The sequence below is a fragment of the Cherax quadricarinatus genome, unplaced genomic scaffold (genome assembly GCF_038502225.1).
Source record: "Cherax quadricarinatus isolate ZL_2023a unplaced genomic scaffold, ASM3850222v1 Contig1623, whole genome shotgun sequence".
NCBI classification, from domain to species: Eukaryota; Metazoa; Arthropoda; class Malacostraca; order Decapoda; family Parastacidae; genus Cherax; species Cherax quadricarinatus.
The window spans coordinates 48,050-54,049 of NW_027196649.1; the positions used below are offsets into that span (position 1 = coordinate 48,050).

The following is a 6,000-nucleotide window of genomic DNA, read 5'->3' on the forward strand; positions in this document are numbered from 1 at the left end:
CTAGAGCCTCTTTCTCAATAGTGGCATAATTTTTCTGGTGTCGTTTAAGCTTAGATGAATAGTAACATATAGGATGGAGAATATCAGTGGATGTTGACTGTTGGAGCAGCACAGCGCCCAGTGCATAACCACTCGCATCTATATGTAAAAAGAAGGGAAGATTGAAATTAGGACTCAACACTGGAGCAGAGGAAAGCAGATGCTTCAACCTTTTCAACAAATCTGAACAATGTCTAGTCCAGATTTGCTACTAGAGCTCATACTGAGAGGTGTAGGTGGAGGTGTGCGCGCTGGCTTGCCTGTCACTTGACACACGTGGCAACGTCGCACATGATCAGCTACTGTTTCCTTCATCTTTGGCCAAGTAAAATGTTTTGCCAGTTTACCGAGTGTCTTCTTGACACCCAAATGTCCTCCTATGGGACTATTGTGAGCAAAATCAATGGCTTGTTCACGAAATGTAACTGGTAACACTACGAAATGCTTGACTGTGGTGGAAACACTATCAGCTGACAACTTACATGTATTTTTCTCCATCAGTACACCGTTACTATAATAGTAACAATTATCGAGATCCTTTGCTTCACTCTCAGTAACTGCTATATCTCTCAGTCTTTCCAGTGACTGATCAACAAACTGATCCTTGATTAAATCATCATGAGTAAGAAATTTAACGTCAGTTGTGTCTTGACTAGGTTGATGACCAGGGGGAGTTAGTGTTAATGATCCTGGGCGCAGAGCGTCACTAAACAACATATTCAACCCCAAATCATTGTCATCAACTAATTCAACAGGAGACAAGGATGGTTGTTGTATCTTTGACATAGCTCTAGTAATTGCGCTGAGAGGAAATAAAATAGGTTTCTCTCTACAAGCTTTAATGGCATAATTATCATCAGTGTTGTTATCAATCACAAGTGGTTCTTTACATATACCAGCATGAAGGATATCATTCCCTATCAACAAGTCCACTGACCTGATGGGAAATACATCACTGGATATACCCACTGAAATATAACCAGTATAATAGCTTGTTTGAATATAAACTTTGTGCAGAGGCACTTTTATAACAGCCCCACCATAGGCTTCTAACAATACATCTATCTTGCAATAGGTATCATCAGTTATGGGCAGTACATCTTCTCTTAATAACGTGAGATAACTGCCAGTGTCTCTGAAAGAAATTATCTCAGTTAGATGTGATTCGTCAAATCCTACTTTATCTCTCGAAAAGTAAGGACTCATCGCTGAACGAATCTTTTCGTCAGATACACTTTCTGGTGCTAGTCATCTATCCTGAGTAACATTATCTAAAACAGTAGGATAAGAGGAATTGCTAGGATTTTGGTGCCTTTGTTGCTCGGAAGAGGATACGACTTGAGTGGGGGCGCCAGCCGCACGACTGTTTCTCGTATCTCTTTCTAACTTATAGCAATACTCTCTAGTATGTCCTTTTCTGTTACAATAGGTACATTTAACTTTCTTCTTCTCGATATCAGATTTCTGTCTAGCCACAGAGACAGATTCAGGATTGTGAGTTTTCCTGGTAAAGGTACGAGAAGTTACAGTAGCAGGTACATCAGGCCGGCAATGAGCAGCTGATTTAGGTTGCCAACTTCTAGGACAATCTTTAGTTACCTTGTTTCTTTGTGTTTTAGTACGTATAAGTTTGTGAGAAATCTCGTAATTGTCTGCTAATGCTGCAGTTTCCAGAATATCCAAGGCAGTATGATCGATCAGATATTCTTGTATGTCAGCAGGCATACAGTTGTTAAACTCTTCGTGTAGCAACAACTTAACAAGGCTGTTGTAGTTGTTACACTTGGCAGCTCTAGACCATCTCTCAAAAGCAACTTTTTTCTCACGAGCAAATTCTACACAAGTTTGATCTTGTCGTCGTTGTAACGTACGAAATGCTCTTTGATAACTTACAGGTAACAAGTTATATGTCTCTAGAATTGTTTGTTTGACAGCGTCATAACTAATGTACTTGGAAAATGGCAAAGCTGCAGTACAGGTTTGAGCTCTTCCCGTCAAAGCAGTATGCAACAATGTTGCCCAGTGCTTACGTGGCCAGTTCATAGCACGTGCCTGGTTCTCAAACACATCAAAATATGTGTCTAAGTCACTTTCAAAAAACTTAGGAACCATAGATGCAGCTTTCTGCACATTAAATGTGTCCTGTGATCTATCAGTCTGTTGTCTTAACAGACGAACATTTTCTCTTTGGAAATCTTCTTCGTTCAATTTCCTCTGTGCCTCTATTTGTGCAGTCTGCAACATAATGAGGCGTTCAAACCTCTCGAACTGTTCCTGAGAGACAGGACCAGTAGGTAATGGAGGAGTAAGGAATCTAACGTGGTCTGGACGTTCCTTAGGTCGGACACTTCGTCCAGCCGTCTCTAGAGAGTCTAGATCTGGTCTAGGATAAGTAGATACAGATGTATCATACACTGTACTAGTATTAGGCTGAGTCACCCAACCAGCTACACTCTGTACTATAGTGTCAGTGAGGCGGGAAGGTGTGAGCGAGAACTGAGCTACACTAGGCTCAGACACAAGGCTCACTTCTGCCTTAGTTGCTCCTTCTTCTAAGTAATCAAATAGGGTCATACTTCCTAATTGTGACACTAGGCTTTCTGAATCTGAATCATAATCAGACATCTCTGTATGAGCAGGAAACAATATATCTTTAATTAATGCTCTGACAGTTTCAGCTGTGTAATTCCTGTTATACGTCACACCGAGATACTTGGCTACTTGCCAACAAGTCTGAAGTTTTAATGTACTTAACTCAGACAAAGTCAGAGTATCAATTAACTGTTTCACTTTGGCATACATCACGAAAATAATTGTACTACGAGAGAGTGATTATGGGAAATTATAATCCTAATAGGAATTTTAGTGTTGGTTGTCTTAGAGTTAGAACTCATAAACAGTATTTCCATCTCCTTGGATCAAGAGACTCAGTCAGGTACATACATCCATCTGGTATGTTGTACAAGACTAAACTCAAAGTCTTCAGATTAGGAAAGTACTCAAAGTGTTTGATCATAGAGTTACTAGTATGTCAAACTGGACAATTTCTCCAACACCTTGGATCAAGAGATCCCGGACAGGCCCCCATTTGTTACAAAAAATGTGATTCTAAAAGCTTAGAGATCTCCAGTGAATACTAGAAAGGACTGCCCTTCTAGCATCCAGCCTGTTACTGGGTTTTCGTAACAAGTAGTCAGTATCCTTGTCCAATTATCCATTAAAATTCAGTATTATTCAATAGTGCTTCAGGATTACAACTGGTAGGCTACTAACTAGAGAAATTAAAATTTAATAAATTTATTAAGTCTAGAGGTATATTATCAAAGTAAATTAAATCAATCACAGTAATGAAAATAATATCAATCTCTCGAGTTCAATATTATTGTGCTGAAAGCACATATCACATTTATAATTCTTAAGTACCGTCTGGTACATTAACATTTAATAAGATATTACAAATATGTACAAGTGTGTATGTATGTGTGTAAGTGCTCTAAGTAGTTCGCTATGTCTCACGACTCGACTAGACTTAAGCAAGTGACTGACAAAGTCCTCACATAAACTAACTTCTTGACCGACTGGCAACCAGAACAGTCTGCTTGAACAATGAAAAGAATGCTAAGCCCAATAGCCATATAACAAGCGACTGCGACACAATCAGGATCAAGGAGATAATATAACGACACTAAGTAGGGACCATCAGCAGATCCTCCACAAAAGTTACAAAACTCCCATACTACTGAATCTAAGTTCAGCATAGGAAAAACCCGACTGTGACAATACACAGAAATCAGTACAAAATTAGGTCAGAAGCTATAGCTAAGGACCTGAGATGTTCAGAGTGTCTAAGCGACACACAACCTCAGTACAACGTCGAAAATCACTAAGTCTATACAAGGTTCTGTGAACAGAGTTCTACAGAACTAACAAGAATAATGAGACAGACAATCTGTCCAACCACCAAGAGAGTCTAGAGCAGACTCAATACTTTACGAGAGGTGAGGACACCCCCCCCCCCGTCGATCACGTGATAGCCCCGTGGACAGCACAGCTCAGAAGCCGGCAGTATAACGAGCGACAAGCGATAATTACAGTAGTTTGACAATCAAGACTTGAACTGAGCACATATTATGTACATCCTAACAACATAAGTCAAATAAGAATATAAAGCAATATATTTACGATTTAGCTATTATCGCAAATATAAGCAATATAAAATTATATGAAAAGATAATATACATTATATATATACATAATAATCATTGTAACCCATTCAGGGGTTGCAACACCCCCCCCCAACAATCTTTTACCCCAGGATGTCGCCCACACAACTCCACTAATACCCAGGTACCTACTTGCTTGGTAGGTGAACGGGACACCTGATGTAAGGATACACCCCTAAAGTTTCTACCCTTGCCAGGTCATGAGTCACCCTTATTCCTAATATATCTTCCTGTGGCCTAGCTGGCAAAGCTCTCACTTCACACACTGAGAGTCTGGCTTGGATTTGCGGTGGAAGTGGAAACTTTTGATGCATTTCTTTACACCCGTTGTCCTGCTACCTACCAAGTAGGTACCTGGGTGTTAATTGACTGGTGCGGGTCGCATCCTGAAGGACAAAATTATGGTTACAATGGAAATAAGACAGAGTCCATCAATGATGCACTGACTTTCTTGGGTTATTCTGGGTGGCTAACCCTCTGAGGTTAAAGATCTAAACAAATTCTTAACTGATTTTCACACAGTTGAGTTACTTAGTTGTTTTAAGGTTTATATAATAAGATATTACAAGGAGTGCAATTAAGTCATTAAGTTTTTTGAGTTACCCTGGTGGTTACCATGTATGATAATTTTTGTGTTACTCTGGTGGTTACCATGTATGATAATTTTTGTGTTACTCTGGTGGTTACCATGTATGATAATAAATAACAAAAAGGCACAATACCGTGACTGGAACAATACACAAATAACCCGCACATAAAAGAGAGAAGCTTACGACGACGTTTCGGTCCGACTTGGACCATTGACAAAGTCACACTAACAGAGGTGGAGCAGGACGGCTATATATAGGCAGGAAGAGGTGGTAGTAGTAGTAGTAGTAGAGGTGGTACTACTACTACTACCACCTCTTCCTGCCTATATATAGCCGTCCTGCTCCACCTCTGTTAGTGTGACTTTGTCAATGGTCCAAGTCGGACCGAAACGTCGTCGTAAGCTTCTCTCTTTTATGTGTGGGTTATTTGTGCATGTATGATAATTTTTGTGTTACTCTGGTGGTTACCATGTATGATAATTTTTGTGTTACTCTGGTGGTTACTATGTATGATAATTTTTGTGTTACTCTGGTGGTTACCATGTATGATAATTTTTGTGTTACTCTGGTGGTTACTATGTATGATAATTTTTGTGTTACTCTGGTGGTTACCATGTATGATAATTTTTGTGTTACTCTGGTGGTTACTATGTATGATAATTTTTGTGTTACTCTGGTGGTTACTATGCATGATAATTTTTGTGTTACTCTGGTGGTTAATGTACATGTTACTATGTATGATAATTTTTGTGTTACTCTGGTGGTTACTATGTATAATAATTTTTGTTACTCTGGTGGTTACTATGTATGATAATTTTTGTGTTACTCTGGTGGTTACTATGTATGATAATTTTTGTGTTACTCTGGTGGTTACTATGTATGATAATTTTTGTGTTACTCTGGTGGTTACTATGTATGATAATTTTTGTGTTACTCTGGTGGTTACTATGTATGATAATTTTTGTGTTACTCTGGTGCTTACCATGTATGATAATTTTTGTGTTACTCTGGTGGTTACTATGTATGATAATTTTTGTGTTACTCTGGTGGTTACTATGTATGATAATTTTTGTGTTACTCTGGTGGTTACCATGTATGATAATTTTTGTGTTACTCTGGTGGTTACTATGTATGATAATTTTTGTGTT

At 38.8% G+C, this 6,000-nt stretch overlaps 1 long non-coding RNA gene across 1 annotated transcript in view; it reads right to left on the reverse strand.

The window, feature by feature from the left end:
* The window catches only part of LOC138851689 (uncharacterized), a 52,856-nt gene extending 47,805 nt beyond the window's left edge, over positions 1-5,051 (reverse strand). The window contains exon 1 of the long non-coding RNA XR_011391350.1: positions 4,395-5,051. This is a non-coding gene — a long non-coding RNA (uncharacterized lncRNA). The remainder of the gene's footprint in view (positions 1-4,394) is intronic.
* Between the last annotated feature and the right edge of the window lie 949 nt (positions 5,052-6,000).